The sequence below is a fragment of the Pleurodeles waltl genome, chromosome 8 (assembly GCF_031143425.1).
Source record: "Pleurodeles waltl isolate 20211129_DDA chromosome 8, aPleWal1.hap1.20221129, whole genome shotgun sequence".
Lineage (NCBI taxonomy): Eukaryota > Metazoa > Chordata > Amphibia > Caudata > Salamandridae > Pleurodeles > Pleurodeles waltl.
In genome coordinates, this window is record NC_090447.1 from 691,971,082 (window position 1) to 691,995,882 (window position 24,801).

At 43.8% G+C, this 24,801-nt stretch overlaps 1 protein-coding gene across 2 annotated transcripts in view; it reads right to left on the reverse strand.

Annotated features, from left to right (window-relative positions):
* LOC138250219 (organic solute transporter subunit alpha-like) overlaps positions 1-24,801 on the reverse strand; it is a 531,589-nt gene that overhangs the window by 2,627 nt on the left and 504,161 nt on the right. The gene's annotated exons all lie outside the window — the stretch shown is intronic.

Sequence of the window (24,801 nt, forward strand, 5' to 3'; positions counted from 1 at the left end):
ATAATAACAAGTACCTTTCTTCTTCTTCTTATGAATTTCATTAAAAGTCTTACACATTGCATTGAATTTCAAGCTGTGTTCTATTGACTCTCCTATGTGAGCCTTTGTACTTGCAGTCAAGTACTGAAAAACTAAAGGGCTTATTTACAAGCCCCTTGTGCCACCATTGCATCATTTGTTTTGCTGCAACAGTGGCACAAAGCAGTTCCCTACAGTGCAGCACATTTACAAACTGTCACAATGGGACCGTAGCACCAGTTAGTAAAGCCTGGCATCACATTATATATGCGCCAGGTATAATGTATACAAAGTAGGCGTTCCCCGGTTAGAAGCTGGTGCCGTGAAATCTACAAGATTTCACTGCGCGTTCTGCGCCTTCAAAGTGTCAAAAATTTAACGCCAGGCTTTGAAGAGAAGCAAGGCTTTTTAGAATGGGGGCCTTCCTTGCATTGCTTGAGTAGCGTATTTTTATTTACGTCACTCAAGCAATCAGTCATTTTAGCGGCACAGATGCGTCAGAATATATGACAGATCTGTGGTCACTGTGCGCAATGGAGCTCTGTATCATAAATACAACGCTACCATGGCATTATTAGGTGGCACAGAGCAGCGCAAGAAATATGACGCATCAATGGCAATGAGTCAGATTCTTGTAAATAAAGCCCTAACTTCATTCTGGAATCCTATTGGGAGTATGAGTATTAACATTCTACAACTTGGAGTTAGCTGGTTCCTGCTGGAAGCTGTGGTGTGTAAATGAGGTGCCTGCTTACTTTACCTTCTTCGTACGGTGTAGTCTATGAACATCACATTTCGCAACTAGGACGGGATCTGTATGTGGATTAAACACACCCTATCATGGCCACTGATTTTTCTGCTTTATGAGTAGCAGTAACAATGCTTAATTTGAGGCAGTGGATTCTGGTGCTCGGCGCTGGCACTTAATTGGCAACAATGGCACTTATGACAGTCTTCCACATTGTGGCGCTGTCTGTCTGATTGAGAGAATAGGACAACAACATGTGTTTCTTAATTTAATGTACATTCAATTTACATTAAAAGTGACTAATACCTGCTGCCCAAGCAATTCTTATACCTTTTGGGGCAAAGAATAGTCTGAATTGTCACATTTGTAGGAGTGTGATGGTCAGCAGTTGTGTTGGTATGACAGTGGCATGACCTCTTAATGAGGGCCCTGGCACTTACATTTTTTTGCAAATTAAGCACTAGGCAGTGATCTTTGGAGGAAAACGAATCCTGACCAGTCATTCCGTCATCCCATGAGTACACTGCCCGGTATCCAGTGCAGCAGATTCGGATGCATATTTTCACCGAAGAATGATTGCCTCATTCAGCAACATCATGGTTTGAGGTGGGCTGGAACAGATAGAAGCATGCGATACAGGGCCCTGCATTGCAATGTCTGAGGACTTGGAGATATCTGTAGTGGCAAATGTCATTTTCTTTTTCCTCTGGGTGAATGTTTATGGTAGCTTGCATTGTGTCGGTGTACATGTCATATAGGGAGGTTCCCTTCTTTTCTGTGAAGTGATGGTGCAGTGCAGCATTACATACATATCCACAGCTACTCCATCATAGGAATGCAGGAGCTGAAAATCTTACATCACCAATATCTGTAAATATGGCCATATCGGTATGACTAACCTCATGTTTTAAAAATCACAACTAAATTATGGAAAACATTTGCATGAACACTTTGAGCAGTTTGGTTTCCTGAACGCAGTGGGCCTGATTCACAATGATGAATGAGAATTAACGGAAAAATGAAAACTGAGAAACCACATTGGCGGAAAACAAATCATGGAAAACCAATTTTAAGGAAAGACGCTTTTAAGGAAATACAAATAGATTGAAAATTAAAGGAAACTTTACAGGAAAAGTAATGTAAAGTAAATATTTCAAATATACATTAAACTTGGGTGAAGTTTAGGGCTAATGAGGGTTTTTTGGGTGTAGGGGTGGGTACTCTATTGGGGTAATCAAGGGTTTTTAGGAGTCAGAATTGGGTGTGGTTCAGGGAAAGGAAGGGTTTTTTAGGGTTCAGGGATGGAGTTAAGAGGTGGTGAAAGGATTTTGAGGGTTCAGGAATGTATGGAGTGTAGGGGTATTGAGGGGTTTTAAGGTTCAGTGATGGGTAAATGTTGGAGTGGTGATAAATTTTAGGGTTCAGGACTGGGTGAAGTTTGGGGTGGTGAGGTGTATTAAGGATTCAGAGATAGATGCAGCTTAGCTGTAGAAGGGGTCCAGGGATGGGTAGAGTTTATTGGTGGTGAGGATTTTTTAGGGGTCATCAGTGGGTATTGTTTTTTTAGGTTTCAGGAATGGGTGGAGTTTGAGTGTGGTGGACAGTTTTAAGGGGTCACTGATGAGTGAGGTTTAAGGGCAGTGAGGTTTTTTTTAGGGTTCAGAGATGGTTGGAGTTTCTGTGTGGTGAGGAGATTCAAGGTGTCAGGTTTGGGTGGGGTTTAGGCATAGAAGGAGGGTTTTAAGGTTCAGGAATGGGTGGAGTTTACAGGTAGTGATGGGGTTTATGGTTCAGGGATGGGTGGAATGTCAGGGCAGAAACAGCTTTCATGGTTTAGGGTTGATTGTAGTTTACGGATCAGGGTGGGTATAGTTTAGGTGTAGTGAGGGGATTTTACATTTCTGGAGTGGGTGAAGTTTATGTGTGGTGATGGTATTTTAGGGGCAAGGATTGATGATGTTTAGGGGTTTTGAGGGGCCAGGGATGGGTGACGTCCCTCATTAAACTCCTTCCTGACCTTTCCTATGTTTCATAAGTTACAACTTTGGTGGAACTCTACAAGCAGTGGTTTCCCACCCAGGGGTGACACCAGTGAACTTGGTTCAATATACCAGTGATGAATGTGAAAGATAAGTTATTGTAGCCCAACAAAACACTGTTCAATGTGTGATTGACATAGGAGCATTGCTTTTGGGTTACTAACAGTCCCCTAAAGGGATCAGGGGCACCATGGAAACAGCAATAAAACATATTTTATTATCCACCATGTCACACACACTGTACTAAGAAAAATGAACACTTTTATATTAAAAGTCTATGGCCCTCATTCTGACCTTGGCGGTCGGCGGAGAGGCGGCGGTCGGACCGCGAACAGACCGGCGGTATTAAAAATGGCATTCTGACCGCGGCGGTCACCGCCGCGACTGACCGCCACTTCCCCACTCCGACAGCCACGGCGGTCATGACCGACGGGCTGGAGTCTGCGCACTCCGGTCCGGCGGTCGACCCAAGACCGCCAACGGTATCATGACCCTGCTTACCGCCGCGGTTTCTGGCGTCCGGGAACCGCCATGCGAACCATGGCGGTAGGCACTATCGGGGCCAGGGAATTCCTTCCCTGGCACTGATAGGGGTCTCCCCCACCCCCCACTGCCCCCCCGAGTCCTCCCCCCACACCCTCCACCCCCCTGCCACCCCCCAGAGGTGGTACGAACCCCCTCCCCACCCCCACCCCGACATGCACATACACGCACCCCGACATGCACACACCCCCAACATGCACATATACACACCCCCTACACACACACATACACAACGGGGACACATACCCGCACACATACATGCTGACATGCGCACCCGCCGAACTACACACATTGCCCATAGGCACAGCAGCACTCCCCGCCCGCATGCACGCACTCACACACCCCCTCTACACACTCACACGCACACCCCCATGCACGCACACATCACACAACACCCCCCCACCCCCTCCCCTCACGGACGATCAACTTACCTTGTGCGTTGGTCCTCCGGGAGGTGACAGGAGCCATGGGGAGGTGACCGCCAACAGAAGACCGCCAACAGAAGACCGCCACACAGAAATGTGGGTCGTAATTCTGTGGGTGGTGTTCTGCTGGCGTGGCGGTGGAGGTTGACCAGTCTCCACTTTCCCGCCGACCGCCAGTGTGGCTGCTGGCGGTTTTCCGGCGGAAGGCTCCCAGCGGTCAGAATGCGCACAGCGGCATACCGCCGCGGTCGGCGGTCTTCACCGCGGAGGTAACTCGGCGGTCTTGCGAAAAGACCGCCAAGGTCAGAATGAGGGCCTATATTACTACAAGAACAATCTGCTTCTCAGTCCAACTACTACAACTATACAAAATATTATAAAAAAAGCAAGAAGGCACTTAATAAACACCAAGAATAGAATGACCATTTCTCCCATTTCTAAAATGTCATTACATTTGTCACCTAGAACCTGACATTCAAATATCTACTTCTATGCGCTATATTAAGAGAGCATGGAAGGCAGAGCAACTTGCAGTCTAGAGTTTCTTAGTGAAGAGATAAGCACTGCATACCTTGTTGACAGTGAAAGCTGTCTTTATCAGCGGAGGCACGAAATTCCCCACGAAGGGCAAACACACTATGCAGTAGCAATCAGTCAGCCTTCCTGGAGGTCTCAACGTTATGAGCTTTAAGCAAGATGTAGCACTGGTGAAGTGCGAAGTGTGCTGGCAATGGGTAAGACCGTCTCTGGAAAAATCGAGAGCTATACTTTGGGCAAAGGACATCTTCCCCCAAGTGGCCAAGTGGTCAAGTAGTCATCCTTATGTACTAAAGTTTATCAGACACTGGATTTTCTGGCATAAGTTTAGGAATATTTGACATAGAACATGTGCATCAAAGCTTGAGTCTTAGACATTTCCTTATATGCATATATGGTTCAAGGACATCAATTGAGACTACACTATTTTGGTTATATGTGGGTATGTATTTTTTAATCAATTTTGACTTGCTGAAAAGTAGATAAATGTTGCATTGATGGTTATATCTTTATCATTGATCGAAGGGCTTGACTCTTTTGCAGTTCTTAGAAAAAAAGGTCAGGCAATATCTGCCTCTAAAAGAGGACATGACAATGATTCTGCATAAATTGTGAAAGATGGCAACTTTTATTGTTTGAAGGAAGATGGCAGCCTTCATTAATCAAGATGGAGACGAGGCCTCCATAAGATGGGGTCGGACCTAAAGAACCTTATGTCACCTAAAGCTCTCTTAATCCTCCCTAATCCCATCATCTTTGTAGTTTGTCTGCCCCTTTTTCCACCTTCTCTCCTCTGCCCTTCCCACATTTACCACTGAAATCTATACTTACATAGGAAGGCTCCGTAGTCGGGACTAAGAACTCTGCACATATAAGTATAGGTAAAGCATACACTTTGTAGTATGTTTTGTAGTACGATTTGCAGTACAATGTTTAGTACTACAAAATGTACTAAAAAGTGCAGTTTGTGAATCAGGCCCTGTATAATCAAAACTGCTCATCTCTGGACTTGTGCTAATCTTTAGGAAAGTTTTCTCAAGTCTGCTGCCTCGTCAGTGCCAGGCACACTTTGTCTTGATACATTATATGAGTGAACATAGTCAAAAACGAAAGTAGTTTTCTGTCTTACTTACTGTACATTCACATGGTGACAGGCACACCTTTACAGTGGTTTTCTGTGCTGTCTGCTGTATTTTGACAATGTTTTCTGCTTTACTGATTGTACAGTCATTCAGTGAAAGTTATACCTTTATATCCGTTGGCTGTGATGTTTACCATATGGTGTGGCTCCTCCACATTAACTGTTTTCAAAGTAATCACTTCTCTGTTAAAAGTGGTGACTTCAACTATGCAGAACTCAGAGGAAGCTAGAGAAAGGTAATCAATAACTCACATCTAAACTCAATTTGGGACATTCAAGTGTGTGAGCATTCTTTTTGTGCTTGTTACAGCAGTTTTGTTTTTTCAAAATGCTATGTAATATTTCCTAGGGGATATGGATAGAGTTTGGTTTTAACAAGATGTACCGTTTTTTGGTGAGGATGTGGGCAGAGCACAATACAAAGTTGGGTGATGTTCTTAAAAAGTCTGAGAAACTGGCTTTAACTTTCAAAGCTGGTAAGTGTTGCCTCAGAAAGTAGGTGCTCACATATCTAGGTCACAAAGTTAGGTTTGTGTGGATGTTAAAGAAAAAAGACATGGTTGACATGAGTACACAAATAGAATTTGCAAAGAGGAATTACTCCGTTTACTTGAGATGACTGAATTATACAGTAGATTTGTGGGAAAAAATGACTGAGGAAGTTTCAGGCCGTATGTATGCTCTAGTTGAAGGCAACAGAATGTACATGGAATAATGATGGTGAACGAGATTTTAGAGTCATAAAGGAGTATTTGAATTGGGCACCATCTTTAATGGGTTTTGTTCCAGAGAAGGAGTGTGCTGTTACTACAGAGGCAAGTGCAAAAGATTGAGGCATTGTGTTGGTCCGGAAACAAATTAATGTGAAGAGCAAACAACTGTGTTTGCTTGAAGGGCCTTGAGAGGAGTGAAACGTAAATATTCTGTCATTGAAAGAGAGCCTTTGGCATTGGGTCAATAATAAGTTCAGCAATTACTATGGGCAGAGATATTTCCGGTAAGAACCGACCACAGATCTCTGAGGGAAACGTTTTGAAAAAAGGTCTCGATATGGTGTTGGCTCAAATAGAGTCTTGGGTTAGTGCCTTACAAAAGTACACCTTTTGTGTAAAATACTTGCCTGGAACTCAAAACATAATAGCAGATTGCCTCTCCTATGCGGGAAATAATACGATTTGTAATACTGATGAAGAGACAGGGGTGCTATGAAGGGTTGTGAGGTTACAGAATGAGTGGTTTCACAAGAAGAATGGAAGCTTGGTACAGAGTGAACTGTGTATTTGCAAGTGGTTTTTAGTGTATCGGGGAAGGATGGAAAGGGAATTCTTAGACGCTGGTGAATATTAGACCTTATTGCATTTTGCTGGAGGATATTTCAGAAGATAAGGGTTTAGTCTTGCGGGGAACAAGAATAATACCTCCAAAATCCCTCTGGAAAAGATTATTGAATTGGTACACGAATGCCATTTTAGGATTGTAAAGATTAAAGGCAGGTTGCTGCTAAATTATCGTGACCTGACATAGATCTACAGGTAGAACGATATATCAGAGAATGACATAGTTGTTGCATGAGTGATAATGTATGTAAAACATACACTCCAACAATGGGATGGCAGCCTCCATCAACATGATGGGAGGAAATGTGACATAAAACGCAGGTATGGAGTAGAACACAGGTAGGCTTCCCTCTATCATCCAAAATGTATTGGTATGTTTGAAAGTCTGGTTAGCACATTGAAAAAGATATACAGTTGGCAGGTTATTCAAGGATGGGTTAAAAGAGAGAATTGCTCAAGAGATTTGTGTTGTGTAGACTCTCATCACAACACTGGTAAAATTATGTTTGAATATTGTAGAGGCTGGAATCCAAATTACAAGTTAATCTCTGGGTGGATGGTGTGTCGGAAGAGTTGTGTGATTGTCTCCACTAAAGGCTGTTGGAGAGAGAGGATTTTAAGTCTCCAGAACAAGCATAAAAAAGTATTTTAATACTAGAATAGCTGTGCATAATTGTGAGGTTTAGGTAGGGGATTGAGTGTGTATCAAATTCCCAAAGGATGTTTCTCAGTTCAGAAAACCTCTCAAAGTTCTGACGTTATTTAAGAATGCAGTGAATGTCTTGGATGGAATAGTATTGAATTTCATATGTGTGTTAGCGTGTGAAGGTGGAGAAGTGGGTTAAAAGAATCCTCAAACTGGACAGCTGCGATGTAAAACGGTAAATGTCGAAGGTGTTGGGGCATGCTGTCCTAGTGTGAAAAAACCTTTATGTAAACCCAAGTATCTGCAGGATTACGTGGTAGTGAGATTGGTAATGACTGCCTGCAGATGGGGTTTCTCTAGTTATTTTGCTTTGGTACACATCTCTATTTCCAAGCTATTTCCACACTATAAGATTTTGCTTTTTCATTTGCGTAGAGAACAAGTGTGCTATGTTGTCTGTGTTTTGCTATGTCAACGCTTGTACAAAAAATTCAAGCTTTGCAGAACTCAATATTTTGTAAGTGAAAGTTAAAGTTAACTGCTTTCTGTTGGTCGCTGGGGTATGCAAATAAAGCTCCTGTTTATTGTACCTCTTTCGTGCTGCATAGCACTTCAACATCACACAAGGACAAACCTCTTGCAGCGGGGTAAGAAGTCAGTGGAATAACAATGGCCCACAGAGGGCAATACACATTTTTAACTAGACAAATTACAGAAGGAGACTGAAAGGAAACCAGAACCACTTGGGTGTCTGTCTGTTCTGGCATTTGAGTCAAAGCAATAGTGTTTGGAAAGACATGCATGGATTTCCAAGTGGCCCCAGTGCAAGTCTCAGAAATATTGTATTTGTGTTTTATGTTTATTTATTCATTTTATAAGGTTTGTGTAGGAGGCTGGACTGGCTTGTAGTGAGTACCTAGGGGTACTTGCACCTTGCACCAGGCCCAGTTATCCCTTATTAGTGTATAGGGTGTCTAGCAGCATAGGCTGATAGATAATGGTATCTTAGCAGAGCAGCTTAGGCTGAACTAGGAGACGTGTGAAGCTACTACAGTACCACTTAGTGTCATATGCACAATATCATAAGAAAACACAATACACAGTTATACTAAAAATAAAGGTACTTTATTTTTATGACAATATGCCAAAGTATCTTAGAGTGTACCCTCAGTGAGAGGATAGGAAATATACACAAGATATATATACACAATAGCAAAAATATGCAGTATAGTCTTAGAAAACAGTGCAAACAATGTATAGTTACAATAGGATGCAATGGGGACACATAGGGATAGGGGCAACCGAACCATATACTCCAAAAGTGGAATGCGAACCACGAATGGACCCCAAACCTATGTGACCTTGTAGAGGGTCGCTGGGACTATTAGAAAATAGTGAGAGTTAGAAAAATAACCCTCCCCAAGACCCTGAAAAGTGAGTGCAAAGTGCACTAAAGTTCCCCTAAGGATAAAGAAGTCGTGTTAGAGGAATAATGCAGGAAAGACACAAACCAACAATGCAACAACGCTGGATTTCCAATCTGGGGTACCTGTGGAACAAGGGGACCAAGTCCAAAAGTCACAAGCAAGTCGGAGATGGGCAGATGCCCAGGAAATGCCAGCTGCGGGTGCAAAGAAGCTTCTACTGGACAGAAGAAGCTGCGGTTTCTGCAGGAACGCAAAGGGCTAGAGACTTTCCCTTTGGAGGACGGATCCCTCTCGCCTTGTAGAGTCGTGCAGAAGTGCTTTTCTGCCGAAAGAATGCCAACAAGCCTTGCTAGCTGCAAATCATGTGGTTAGCGTTTTTGGATGCTGCTGTGGCCCAGGAGGGACCAGGAGGTCGCAAATTGGACCAGGAGGTAGAGAGGACGTTGAGCAAGACAAGGAGCCCTCTTAGCAGCAGGTAGCACCCGGAGAAGTGCCAGAAACAGGCACTACGAGGATGCGTGAAACGGTGCTCACCCAAAGTCGCACAAAGAAGTCCCACGTCGCCGGAGAACAACTAAGGAGGTCGTGCAATGCAGGTTAGAGTGCCGTGGACCCAGGCTGGACTGTGCACAAAGGATTTCCACCGCAAGTGCACGGAGGCCGGAGTAGCTGCAAAAGTCGCGGTTCCCAGCAATGCAGTCTAGCGAGGTGAGGCAAGGACTTACCTCCACCAAACTTGGACTGAAGAGTCACTGGACTGTGGGAGTCACTTGGACAGAGTTGCTGGATTCGAGGGACCTCGCTCGTCGTGCTGAGAGGAGACCCAAGGGACCGGTAATGCAGCTTTTTGGTGCCTGCGGTTGCAGGGGGAAGATTCCGTCGACCCACGGGAGATTTCTTCGGAGCTTCTAGTGCAGAGAGGAGGCAGACTACCCCCACAGCATGCACCACCAGGAAAACAGTCGAGAAGGCGGCAGGATCAGCATTACAGAGTTGCAGTAGTTGTCTTTGCTACTATGTTGCAGTTTTGCAGGCTTCCAGCGCGGTCAGCAGTTGATTCCTTGGCAGAAGGTGAAGAGAGAGATGCAGAGGAACTCGGATGAGCTCTTGCATTCGTTATCTAAAGTTTCCCCAGAGACCCTAAATAGCCAGAAAAGAGGGTTTGGCTACCTAGGAGAGAGGATAGGCTAGCAACACCTGAAGGAGCCTATCAGAAGAAGTCTCTGACGTCACCTGGTGGCACTGGCCACTCAGAGCAGTCCAGTGTGCCAGCAGCACCTCTGTTTCCAAGATGGCAGAGGTCTGGAGCACACTGGAGGAGCTCTGGACACCTCCCAGGGGAGGTGCAGGTCAGGGGAGTGGTCACTCCCCTTTCCTTTGTCCAGTTTCGTGCCAGAGCAGGGCTAAGGGGTCCCCTGAACCGGTGTAGACTGGCTTATGCAGAATTGGGCACATCTGTGCCCAAGAAAGCATTTCCAGAGGCTGGGGGAGGCTACTCCTCCCCTGCCTTCACACCATTTTCCAAAGGGAGAGGGTGTAACACCCTCTCTCAGAGGAGGTTCTTTGTTCTGCCATCCTGGGCCAGGCCTGGCTGGACCCCAGGAGGGCAGCTGCCTGTCTGAGGGGTTGGCAGCAGCAGCAGCTGCAGTGAAACCCCAGGAAGGGCAGATTGGCAGTACCAGGGTCTGTGCTACAGACCGCTGGGATCATGGGATTGTGCCAACTATGCCAGGATGGCATAGAGGGGGCAATTCCATGATCATAGACATGTTACATGGCCATATTCGGAGTTACCATTGTGAAGCTACATATAGGTAGTGACCTATATGTAGTGCACGCGTGTAATGGTGTCCCCGCACTCACAAAGTCAGGGAAATTGGCCCAGAACAATGTGGGGGCACCTTGGCTAGTGCCAGGGTGCCCTCACACTAAGTAACTTTGCACCTAACCTTTACCAGGTAAAGGTTAGACATATAGGTGACTTATAAGTTACTTAAGTGCAGTGTAAAATGGCTGTGAAATAACGTGGACGTTATTTCACTCAGGCTGCAGTGGCAGGCCTGTGTAAGAATTGTCAGAGCTCCCTATGGGTGGCAAAAGAAATGCTGCAGCCCATAGGGATCTCCTGGAACCCCAATACCCTGGGTACCTCAGTACCATATACTAGGGAATTATAAGGGTGTTCCAGTAAGCCAATGTAAATTGGTAAAATTGGTCACTAGCCTGTTAGTGACAATTTGAAAGAAATGAGAGAGCATAACCACTGAGGTTCTGGTTAGCAGAGCCTCAGTGAGACAGTTAGGCACTACACAGGGAACACATACATATAGGCCACAAACTTATGAGCACTGGGGTCCTGACTAGCAGGGTCCCAGTGACACATAACAAACATACTGAAAACATAGGGTTTTCACTATGAGCACTGGGCCCTGGCTAGCAGGATCCCATTGAGACAGTGAAAACACCCTGACATACACTCACAAACAGGCCAAAAGTGGGGGTAACAAGGCTAGAAAGAGGCTACTTTCTCACACAACCCCCCCTCAAACGAAGGACTATAAGGCTAACCTTGGCCAGTTGAGACTTTATTGTCTAAGTGGTGATAAGTAGAGAGTAGCTCTGCAATAGACTGGTTACTCCCTTTATCATCCACTATATGGTTACTTCCCTGTGGGGATGTAAACCACCCTGTTTGAAGTTTTCTTAGCTAAGTAACAATGTGAAGATGTATTTTCAGAGTTTTTATCAGTAAGTTTTAGTTTAGAGCAGTGGGAATAGTCCACTGAACCTATTTGTAGTGATGGGAATGTCAGACAGGGATGCTGTCTCAGAAAAGCCATAGCTGGGCAAAAACTTTGTCCATATGGCTGGAAGAGAGAACAGGGATGCTGTTTCTCTTGAGTTGGAGCAGGGCAGGGATGCTGTCCTATGAGCTCCACACTAGGGCAGGGATGCTGTCCTAAGTGTTGTGAGGCAGTGCAGGTTTTCTGCACTAAAGTTTCTCTGGGAGGGTTGGAGGGATGCTCCATGTTAACTAAAATGGTGCTCTTTTTCTCACCAATGTTAGTTATCCCACAGAGAGGTACTTCTACCTCAGGGAGTACAGTTTTGCCAACTGATGATTCCCTTGGAACAGGTGCCACCCCAGGAGAGGTTTCTCCCACCACAGGAATGGTATCCTGAATGGTAGGGTGGTTAGGGGATACTGTGATACCCCTTTTACCTGTTGTTGGAGAGGGATCCTGAGTTTTCAGGCCTTCTCTCCTTTGCTTTTTCATTTCAGTAGAAATGAGAGGGAACAATTCCTCTGGGATGCCCAGCATGGCTGCATGGGCATAAAACTCTACATCAGCCCAACCTGAGGCCTCTAGGTCATTACCTAAGAGACAGTCTACAGGTAAGCTAGGTGATACCACCACCTGCTTAGGGCCAGTAACTCCACCCCAACTAAACTGAATTATAGCTAAGGGAAGAAACTTAGGGGAGTTATGGACATCAATAATCTTATACTGTTGTCCAATGATGTGTTGATCAGGGTGCACTAGGTTTTCAGTCACCAAAGTGATACTGGCACCTGTGTCCCTGTAGGCCAAGGCCTCAACACCATTTATTGAAACTGTCTGCCTGTACTTATCCATTGTAAGGGGACAAGCAGCCAGTGTGGCAAGGCCAATGCCACTAGGTGTGACAGAAACTGTCTTGGGACTGACTACCCCAGTTTCTACTATGGACCCATAAGTGAACCCAACTACACCCTTAACTTGACTGTTGCCAGCAGTCCCACCACTAGTACCACTACTGCTAGGGGCACTAGAGCTTGATGTATTAGTGGTGGCAGGCTCAGGGGGTTTACCTGGACAGGACTTATCCCCTGGCCTATGGCCTCCATTTTTACACACAAAGCACCAAGGCTTTTTAAATTGTGTAGGTTGAGAAGAAGAGGAAGAATTTGTTTTATCCCCACCCCCTGAAGAGTGTTTAAGATTTGAAGTGGGATCTTGGGTTTTACCCTTATCCCCATGCTTATCTTGAGATTTTTCACCATCTTTCTTCTTATTGTTCTCTTTGTCACCCCCTGTATGAACTTTTCTGTTCACCCTTGTTCTGACCCATTTGTCTGCCTTCTTTCCCAATTCTCGGGGAGAGGTCAGATCAGAGTCCACCAAGTACTGGTGCAACAAATCAGACACACAATTATTAAGAATATGCTCTCTCAGGATCAAGTTATACAGGCTGTCATAATCAGTAACTTTACTGCCATGTAACCACCCCTCCAAGGCCTTCACTGAATGGTCAATGAAATCAACCCAGTCTTGTGAAGACTCCTTTTTGGTCTCTCTGAACTTTATCCTGTACTGTTCAGTGGTTAAGCCATAACCATCCAGGAGTGCATTCTTAAGAACTGTAAAATTATTGGCATCACTTTCTTTCACAGTAAGGAGCCTATCCCTACCTTTTCCACTAAATGATAGACATAGGATAGCAGCCCACTGCCTTTGAGGGACATCCTGTACAACACAGGCCCTATCAAGTGCAGCAAACCACTTGTTAATGTCATCCCCCTCCTTATAAGGGGGAACTATCTTATGCAGATTCCTGGAATCATGCTCTTTTGCAGGATGACTATGGGGAATACTGCTGCTGCCACCATGGGTTTCTAAACCCAACTTCTGTCTTTCCTTCTCTAATTCTAAAGACTGTCTATCCAAATCCAGCTGTTGCTTTTTAAGCTTCAGTCTGGTTTGTTCCACCCTCAACTTATTGAGTTCCCTTTCTAACAATCTGTCATCAGGGTTGGTGGGAGGGACATTTCTAGATACAGAGGTATGATGGGAAGGAACAGAAGGAGACCTGTCCCTTACAGAGGGCACCCTAACAGCTTGGCTGACAGTGTAATGTGAGAGCACATCATCTGTATGATGTGACTTCACCTCAGTACCAACTATGCTAGACTGTCTTGTAATGGGAAGGCTAAGAAGTTTCTTTCCTGAACCTTTACCTGGGGGAGTCCCTGGATCAGATTGAGAACCATTAGCTACTTTTTCAACAGATGGGGCACTTTTAGCCTTATCTTGTTCTCTAAGCATGTTAAGTAAGAGTTCCAAGGAAGGATTCTTCCCTACACTCAAACCTCTCTCTATGCAGAGACTCCTTGCTCCTTTCCAGCTAAGGTGATCATATGCAATCTCAGACAGGTCAACATTTTGGCCTGTGCCAGACATTTTTAGAGAGAGTTAAAGTGATAGAAAAAGAGAAAAAAGTTTGTCAGAGCTTTTAGAAAGACAGAGAAAAAAAACTTTTAAAACTGTTTAGAACTTTTTAGAAAGTTTAGAAGTACTTTTCAGCACTTAGAAAAGAGTGAAAAGAGGAAATGCAAAACTTTTTGGCTATGTGTATGTACACTGACCTTGTTTTGTATATTTTTCTCTTATGAAAAGTACAATGAGAAGAGTGGTAAGTAGTCTCAAAGCACTTATCCCACCACTGCACAACCAATGTAGGAGGCTGGACTGGCTTGTAGTGAGTACCTAGGGGTACTTGCACCTTGCACCAGGCCCAGTTATCCCTTATTAGTGTGTAGGGTGTCTAGCAGCATAGGCTGATAGATAATGGTAGCTTAGCAGAGCAGCTTAGGCTGAACTAGGAGACGTGTGAAGCTACTACAGTAGCACTTAGTGTCATATGCACAATATCATAAGAAAACACAATACACAGTTATACTAAAAATAAAGGTACTTTATTTTTATGACAATATGCCAAAGTATCTTAGAGTGTACCCTCAGTGAGAGGATAGGAAATATACACAAGATATATATACACAATAGCAAAAATATGCAGTATAGTCTTAGAAAACAGTGCAAACAATGTATAGTTACAATAGGATGCAATGGGGACACATAGGGATAGGGGCAACACAAACCATATACTCCAAAAGTGGAATGCGAACCACGAATGGACCCCAAACCTGTGTGACCTTGTAGAGGGTCGCTGGGACTATTAGTAAATAGTGAGAGTTAGAAAAATAACCCTCCCCAAGACCCTGAAAAGTGAGTGCAAAGTGCACTAAAGTTCCCCTAAGGATAAAGAAGTTGTGTTAGAGGAATAATGCAGGAAAAACACAAACCAACAATGCAACAACGCTGGATTTCCAATCTGGGGTACCTGTGGAACAAGGGGACCAAGTCCAAAAGTCACAAGCAAGTCGGAGATGGGCAGATGCCCAGGAAATGCCAGCTGCGAGTGCAAAGAAGCTTCTACTGGACAGAAGAAGCTGCGGTTTCTGCAGGAACGCAAAGGGCTAGAGACTTTCCCTTTGGAGGACGGATCCCTCTCGCCTTGTAGAGTCGTGCAGAAGTGTTTTCCCACCGAAAGAACGCCAACAAGCCTTGCTAGCTGCAAATCGTGCAGTTAGCGTTTTTGGATGCTGCTGTGGCCCAGGAGGGACCAGGAGGTCGCAAATTGGACCAGGAGGTAGAGGGGACGTCGAGCAAGATAAGGAGCCCTCTTAGCAGCAGGTAGCACCCAGAGAGGTGCCAGAAACAGGCACTATGAGGATGTGTGAAATGGTGCTCACCCGAAGTCGCACAAAGAAGTCCCACGTCGCCGGAGAACAACTTAGGAGGTCGTGCAATGCAGGTTAGAGTGCCTTGGACCCAGGCTGGACTGTGCACAAACGATTTCCACCGGAAGTGCACAGAGGCCGGAGTAGCTGCAAAAGTTGCGGTTCCCAGTAATGCAGTCTAGCGCGGTGAGGCAAGGACTTACCTCCACCAAACTTGGACTGAAGAGTCACTGGACTGTGGGAGTCACTTGGACAGAGTTGCTGGATTCGAGGGACCTCGCTCGTCGTGCTGAGAGGAGACCCAAGGGACCGGTAATGCAGCTTTTTGGTGCCTGCGGTTGCAGGGGGAAGATTCTGTCGACCCACGGGAGATTTCTTCAGAGCTTCTAGTGCAGAGAGGAGGCAGACTACCCCCACAGCATGCACCACCAGGAAAACAGTCGAGAAGGCGGCAGGATCAGCGTTACAGAGTTGCAGTAGTCGTCTTTGCTACTATGTTGCAGTTTTGCAGGCTTCCAGCGCGGTCAGCAGTCGATTCCTTGGCAGAAGGTGAAGAGAGAGATGCAGAGGAACTCGGATGAGCTCTTGCATTCGTTATCTAAAGTTTCCCCAGAGACAGAGACCCTAAATAGCCAGAAAAGAGGGTTTGGCTACCTAGGAGAGAGGATAGGCTAGCAACACCTGAAGGAGCCTATCACAAGGAGTCTCTGACGTCACCTGGTGGCACTGGCCACTCAGAGCAGTCCAGTGTGCCAGCAGCACCTCTGTTTCCAAGATGGCAGAGGTCTGGAGCACACTGGAGGAGCTCTGGACACCTCCCAGGGGAGGTGCAGGTCAGGGGAGTGGTCACTCCCCTTTCCTTTGTCCAGTTTCGCGCCAGAGCAGGGCTAAGGGGTCCCCTGAACCGGTGTAGACTGGCTTATGCAGAATTGGGCACATCTGTGCCCAAGAAAGCATTTCCAGAGGCTGGGGGAGGCTACTCCTCCCCTGCCTTCACACCATTTTCCAAAGGGAGAGGGTGTAACACCCTCTCTCAGAGGAAGTTCTTTGTTCTGCCATCCTGGGCCAGGCCTGGCTGGACCCCAGGAGGGCAGCTGCCTGTCTGAGGGGTTGGCAGCAGCTGCAGTGAAACCCCAGGAAGGGCAGTTTGGCAGTACCAGGGTCTGTGCTACAGACCACTGGGATCATGGGATTGTGCCAACTATGCCAGGATGGCATAGAGGGGGCAATTCCATGATCATAGACATGTTACATGGCCATATTCGGAGTTACCATTGTGAAGCTACATATAGTTAGTGACCTATATGTAGTGCACGCGTGTAATGGTGTCCCCGCACTCACAAAGTCAGGGAAATTGGCCCTGAACAATGTGGGGGCACCTTGGCTAGTGCCAGGGTGCCCTCACACTAAGTAACTTTGCACCTAACCTTTACCAGGTAAAGGTTAGACATATAGGTGACTTATAAGTTACTTAAGTGCAGTGTAAAATGGCTGTGAAATAACGTGGACGTTATTTCACTCAGGCTGCAGTGGCAGGCCTGTGTAAGAATTGTCAGAGCTCCCTATGGGTGGCAAAAGAAATGCTGCAGCCCATAGGGATCTCCTGGAACCCCAATACCCTGGGTACCTCAGTACCATATACTAGGGAATTATAAGGGTGTTCCAGTAAGCCAATGTAAATTGGTAAAATTGGTCACTAGCCTGTTGGTGACAATTTGAAAGAAATGAGAGAGCATAACCATTGAGGTTCTGTTTAGCAGAGCCTCAGTGAGACAGTTAGGCACTACACAGGGAACACATACATATAGGCCACAAACTTATGAGCACTGGGGTCCTGACTAGCAGGGTCCCAGTGACACATAACAAACATACTGAAAACATAGGGTTTTCACTATGAGCACTGGGCCCTGGCTAGCAGGATCCCAGTGAGACAGTGAAAACACCCTGACATACACTCACAAACAGGCCAAAAGTGGGGGTAACAAGGCTAGAAAGAGGCTACTTTCTCACAGTTTGCATATGCTTAAAGGCTCAGCTATAAAGGGCAGTACATATAACATACAAAATATACAGATAATTAAACAAAACAGAAAAATACAGCAAGAAGATGTCCATCATGAGAGCAGATGAGGAGAAGGTTGCTGCTTGAGCTCCAGGCAAACTACCACTGGCGTACATTAATACTGAGAACAGAAATCAGCATGCTGAATTACTGATTGCATTAGCAATTTCACTCTGTCTGGTAAGTAATATACAGCTTCTTAGCTATTGCTACACTGTGATACCCGATGGAGGAGGCGGAGGGTTGCAAACTCCAGGTCAGAGAGCAATGGCTAGGAAGACTCCGTCTGCAGGGTCACTCTCACTGCAGGAGCACTTCTCACCGAGGAGGCCCGGGTCATCTGAAGAACCTTTAGGCTTGCAGAATTCTGTACAACTGGACACAGGACACCAAGACTATTTTTCTGCCCTGGTGCAGGAAAACTCGAACAGGAAGCGTTTGATGGGCCGAACACGCTTCTCCAGCCATACTCGAGGCTACCTGGCATCATAGCTACAAGAAGGAGAAAGAGAGGTCTGCAGAGTCCACCAAACAGTAGGTGTAAGTTGTCAATTGGCAACTGTGGCCAAAGATGGTGGCATTAATACTGCAGATGGAGCCTGGGACCCAGCAGCTCACATCTACTTCTGCTGACCCCTCACAGCAAGAAAGCAACGAAAAGGTGACACTGCAATAAGTCTTCAAAAGTATTTTATTTTTTTGTTCGGGTTTCAATGGGGAGTGCAATATAACCAATCTTCACCTACTACTAAACATTTCTCAGAAACAGCTGATGGTATTAACCGAACTTCCATCAGCATGTGATACTTTCTGGCTACGAATTTCCAAACTTGTAACTGTTATTAAATAGCATGAACTTTGGCCGTATCATTGCTCCAAGGGGAGTTAACTGACTGGGGCACCATATGAATTTTCTATATTTGGTTCCTAGTTTCCTGGTCTGAAACTGTTGCAGTTAAAAGATTATGAGCTGCAGTGGTACTTTAATCTAAAATAAGGGAATGGCGGGACTCGTGGTATCACTACAACTCTCATCCTTCTGAGAATTAATTCTAGGCTATATGGAAATATTAATTGTATATTTGGATATTCAAAATACAACAGGAACCCTGGCTTCTAAATAATTAAGCAAATAGCAAAACAGTATTCCTAATTGTCCGCCCCAAGGAAGAGTCTGTTAGACGAAGGACAATGAATGTTGAAGGTGGGGAAGAGGATGGGGATTGATCTCTGCGTCCATTATCAATCTCAAAGTACTAAATGAAAACATTGTAAAACGGCGCAACTGCTAAAAATGACAGATCTATTATCAGAAGTCAAACAGGACAATATCCCAGTTCTAAATGATATGCAAAATCTAGCAGCGTCCATCATTAATGAACCAAATGAAAAACAGAACAACCTAGGTAGGGCCTCTGCAGCCAATTGTACTATAAACCTGGTGTTAACAGCGTGAAAGTCAAAACGTGCCCCCGGGATAATCAAATAGAACGAACACCTGATCAAATCAATGAATATATGATACAACAACCAACGATAACTTAGAATTACTAAACTTGGAGTGATCAGAATATATTCCCCCGGCCCCTGCTTGTTTTAAAGGAAACTGATTTATCCATGGATCCAACCAAAGTGGCAAGCATGATGAAATGTCATGAAAAAATCTACAGAGGGTCAGATAAATACCCAGGCGATCAAAACCTAGAACCAATGCCCATTAAATCAAATGGTGAGGAGCAGGAGCTCCAGTAAGGCAATCAGGGAAACGCGAACCTCACTTGCCAAGCAGTGCACGAAGCACAGGGCTATACACAGGGAAATTATGTTCATAAACCGAACTTCAGATAGACTAACAATAACCTCCGATAAATCATCAAACAAGTAATATACGACTAATCAGCCCCCCAACATTATTCCACCTGCATAGTACCTGAAGGTTCTAGATGCAGAACGTCATATTGTGCTATGGACTCGATTTGTACAAGTGATCTAAGGGAATAGGGTGCAAAAAACAATCAACATATGCATCCCTGTCAGACCAGTCAAACAAATGAGAAACTACAAAGCAAATGAAAGCAATAAGCCCTCCATTAAACATATGTTTAGACTGGTACTAAAAAAAGAAGGCACACAGATTGAGACAACTCAGAAAGAAAATACGGGGCTTTGGAAAACTAAATAAGAAAGTCAGCTGTATTTGAAAAATGAATTACAATAGGAGTGCTGATCACCCAGACAGAGGAACATATTGGTGAAATTGAAACTAAAATTCAGGAAGAAGATACATGTCAAATCCCTTGAAAGTGCGTGGAAAATGAGACCAGATCCATGTAGAATACCCTAAGGGCCATGGGAATTTTAAAAGAAAACAAAGAAACAACGTAAGGTCTAGCACTCATAAAATGGATTGCACAGCTACTAGTACCATAGATTTTAGAATGCGAAAAAGACAAGTACACTGACCAATTAACAAAAAGCTAGAGTTTATATGATACTCAATGTAATTCGAAAACACTGCCCCATCAAGAACAGTGTTCATAGGTTTCCAAGGTTTTGTGACTGAAGACATTTTGAGTAAAGCTAATACCAAAGAAAGGACTCAAACGTAAGCCCAATACGCTTTCTCTGTTTTCAGATTGCTTGTTTAACACTGCTAAACAGTGGGACGAAATGAGAACATGCCAGTTTGACACTCAAACATTATGCTCTTAGATCTAAAAGAAACTTACAATTGTCAGTGGCAGTTACACCATTGCTGAGGATTTTAATTGCGTTAGCTCTTCACATTTAGACAATACCAATACCAAGTAGCGTATCAGTATTCCCATATCAGGAATACCATTGCAGTAATGATCAACATACTAGACATCATCGATCTCTGGAGGTGGAAACACCCTCAAGACAGAGTATATACTCTTTTTACTGTACTGTCCACCAATAGTAGTCAAAAATTGATTATTTCCAGTCAGTCATATTTGGACAATTTAGTGGTCAAATACTACCAAGTCTCAGTGTTATATCATGTTACAGGAGAACTAGACATCAGGATAAACACAGGCAGAGTAAATAGGCACAACAAACTTTCAACAAAGCATTGTTAAATATAGGGGTCTCCTCCTCTGCGCTTTTGCTCCATGCACGGTCCCGCCTATGGATTGGACCAACTGATGCCTGACTCCTAATTACAGGATACTGTTGTCTGCTTCAGTATATGCCAAACACTCATCTCCAGACAGAAACCATGTGGTTGGGCCAGAATGCCCGAAGAAAGCCCACAGAAGGATTGGGAACAGGGATTTGACTTCTGCCTGTTTTTGCCTTTTCTTCCACATTTTCTCCAGCTATCAGCCACTGCAAAGCCCTTGGCTCTCTGCCCTCTGCAAAAAGTGATTTAAAAAAAAATTCCCCGATAATTACAGCTTCACAGTCTTACGGGGAACTAAAGCTGAAGTAAGCTGTCTCAGGGCATGTGCATTGTGAATTTGAAAGGAATAAACCTGTCACTGACCTGGCAAACAACAGGACAGTAGAGAGGCAAATAGGCATTTAACTTCAGCAATCTCAAACCAGGAATTGCACAGGGTGGTCCTGATTCAAGAGTAAAACTGCTGACCTATTCTATTGTGGTGTTGCATTGGTTATTGGGCCACCAGTGTTACTACTGCTGAGACAGCTAATTTGCCCTCCTCCCTTGAGGTGCTGAGAGAGTTAGGGCCTGCAACAGGGTGGTCCCGGTCCCTTTGCAGTGGCCTGCAAGGGGAAGGAACAGGTGTCTACCCCTTCCTGATGCTTTCAATCACTATGACTTGGGCGGTCCTTTGAATCAGGAGAATCTGCAAAAAGGTGGTAATCATCACTCTTCTGTATACTATCTCAACCATCAGAACAGATCCTGAAGCACCCACTGGATAGAAGCAGAGCTATATCCTTTATGGACTTCATGAGCATATTAGAAACTTTACCTCTCAAATTATGAACGCCCAGCAAACAAGGAGAGAGAGTAAGCTAATTACTGATTCTCTATTGAACATCCTATACTGCCTGTCCTTTGAACTGGTGCCTCACTGAATCATATGAACATACGTATTAATTCCTGCCGGTAGTGTCCCAGTCAGGAGCATTAACAGCATCATACAGCTTGCATAATTTTAATTAGATCACAATGTATAGTCTCTCTTTGCCCCCTGTCTTCGATCACATATGTTCTTGAATAACTTAGGGGCAGTTTCTTCATATAAGAATAACTGGACTATACCACCACTGGAAAGCACCACTTTCCCCTCTCAGGGCACATTTTAAAAAGTATGACACAATACTTCAAATGAACTGTCCAAAGCTAATATACCCTTATAGAGCAAAGACACTGACGTTGGGGCAGGGAGTATAAACGATTTAACACCAAACAATGTGAGTAACACGATGAGCTGTACAATGCAGAGGACAGTTGGCCGCACACTTGTCTGCATCAGGTGACTATAAAACAATGCAACAAATAATAACATCCTGTTTTACAACTTTGAGCCAGCAGATATGCTCCCCAACTCTGATCTGCCCCTCATCTTCCGGTGTAATAAACGAACCACAACAGCCGAAGAACTCAACAGTTGTTACTGCACAAATAAATATACCAACAGCTTCTCAGTCTTTACAATTAGTTAACTTAGACTCAGACAATCAGTCAGTATATGGGAGAGAAGAAACCTTGAAGTGGAACTTAACATCTACTACTATGAAAAATAATGCATTATTTTTATAATCTTTATTTAACTATTAGTAATATTGATTATTATTATTGATAGTCATTATTTTGATAATCTTGAGCTCACTCATTAACTTGACATAAAGGTCCATGCACAGACCAAATAAGATTCACAGCCACAAATATTGATGCAGAAAAAAGTTATGTCCCAGCTCGCCCCCAGATACATTCTAAAGACTGTACTCAGCTACACTTTCAGACACTTAGGGCCTGATTTAGATACTGGCAAAACAGTTAGGGTTGCTCCATCACAACGGTGACAGATATCCCATCTTCTGAAATCTAAATTCCATTATTTCCTATAGGATTTAGATTTCAGCAGACAGGATATTGGTCATAATTGTGACGGAGCAATCCATCTGCCAATATCTAAATCAGGGCGTTAATTCTGAAACACTTTCTAACTCATTTACGTCAACGCTCCCAGATATACTTATCCCTCTATTTATTCTCTGCAATGAGTGCCATCAGTGACACCTTAACAAAAAATATCAGACAGACTGAATGAACAATCTGTGGCAACGGCTAATCAAACCACTTTATTAAAGGGACATGTTTCAATTATACAGGTACTAAAGGAAAGTTGTAGAGAATATTTAAACAACCTCGCAATAATTATTCGGAAGAATTAATGTGAAAACTGCAACAACGTCTTCAAATTGATGAAATCATAGACTTATTACACTATTACTGCACAAACCTAAATTATAGACTTATAAAAACTATTACTGCGTGAAGTTAAGGGTGTGCAGGAAGGCTCCGGTGTAGTACAAGTGCAAGCATCAACTAAAGGATCATTTGTTGAAGCCAAATTTATTGACAGTTAACTTAGCTGAGCCACAGAACGTCAATACAAGACAAACAATCCGTACAGGGCACAACGCTTGTCGTACCGATGAAGAAGCTTTAATATCCACAAGAAACAATATTAGTATCTCAGAAACCATGCCAGGGACTGACCTTATGGGTCTTGGTCAAGACTCTGAAAATCAACTTGGTCTAGAAGACCACACATATAAAAACATCACACTAGCAAATCACCAGGAAACCTTTCAACTTTTTATAAATAGAAGATGTTTAAGAAAACTACGGAAACTAAATCAATAAAATCCTAAATGATCAGAGGATTCTGCTCCTCTTCTGGTGGACAGGGAGCAAATGACACACTCTGTCTTGGAAAGAAATCAAAACCCAAAAAACACACAAGAAATCCTGTGGTCAGAAAGACCCCTATTCTGGACACCAAAAATATTGTACCTTTTGCAAATATAAAAAAAAAACAGATGACCTGACCTGCACTACCGCGATTCAGTCACCAACTCAGAGGAAATTGTACATAGGGACCCTCGCAAGCTCAGGTACGCCTGGTATTGCATCAAATAATTTATCCGCATCACTTCACAATCCAATAAAAAACACCCACCTGTTACCAACTACAACCACCCAACATATTGAATTAAATACCACGAGTGATGATCTGGATATATTTCACCATAAATCAGAGCACATTGAACTTAATGCCCCTTTACAGTTGGATTTGTGCTCCAGCTATGACTCTGAAGGCACTTTTGACATTTTGAATTGGCATAATATACTAACAATCTTGCATCTCTTTAAAGACCTTGAACAGATCAATTTAAGGGAATTACTAGGAATACAATTTCTGATAGATCAGCAAATTTGCACATACCAGCTAGTCATCATTATGCCAAGATATTAGATAAGAGGACATTTTTGTCTGTGTGGGGAATTTTCCTGAAAGCAGCGGAGTGAAAGAAATATCCCACTTTCTTGAAAAAAGAACATATGCTTGAATCTGGACAAACAACAAAATCTGACTTTTCTTTTTTTACCTACATTTAAAGGCCCAGAAAAAGGGCCTTTAGTGAGATCAATAACCTGATGATTACCAAACTAAATGAACATGTATCTGAATGGTCAGCACACCTATCAATAGGTATGAAAAGGAGGTATGAGCACAAAATCATTTGATGCATTATTACTGATGTAGGTGCAGAGCAACTAGATTGCTGCAATGTTTACCTAAAGATATACTGCTGAAATAGTGCCAGATTGGATTTATTATGATCACAGAAACTTCTTATAAACGTACCACATTATCTGTTTGCAAAACGCCTGAAAAATATAGAACATTACCTTTCAAAATATGTAAGTCAGGATATATTCCCTACTAAAGGCCCAATGGGAAGACCAAGTGGAGGTCTATCAGTTCTAATTAAAAGCAATGTGAGGTTGATTAATTAAATAACCACCTGCAAATCTGAAAACGTCATAGCAGCATGGGCCACGTTTTTGCTGATAATACTGAAATTAATGTAGTCAATGCTTATATCTCACCAAACCAGGCAACAGACAGCAAACAACCCATATTGACCCAAGTGCATTTCTATCAGGCCTAATCACCAACACAATAGTTATATTAACTGGGGACTTCAATAATACTTTTCTACACTCAATTGATGAGAAGGAATATTAGGATACAGCAGAGCAGTCCATCTCTGTACCAGACGATATATGTAGGAATGAAGGAAAAACA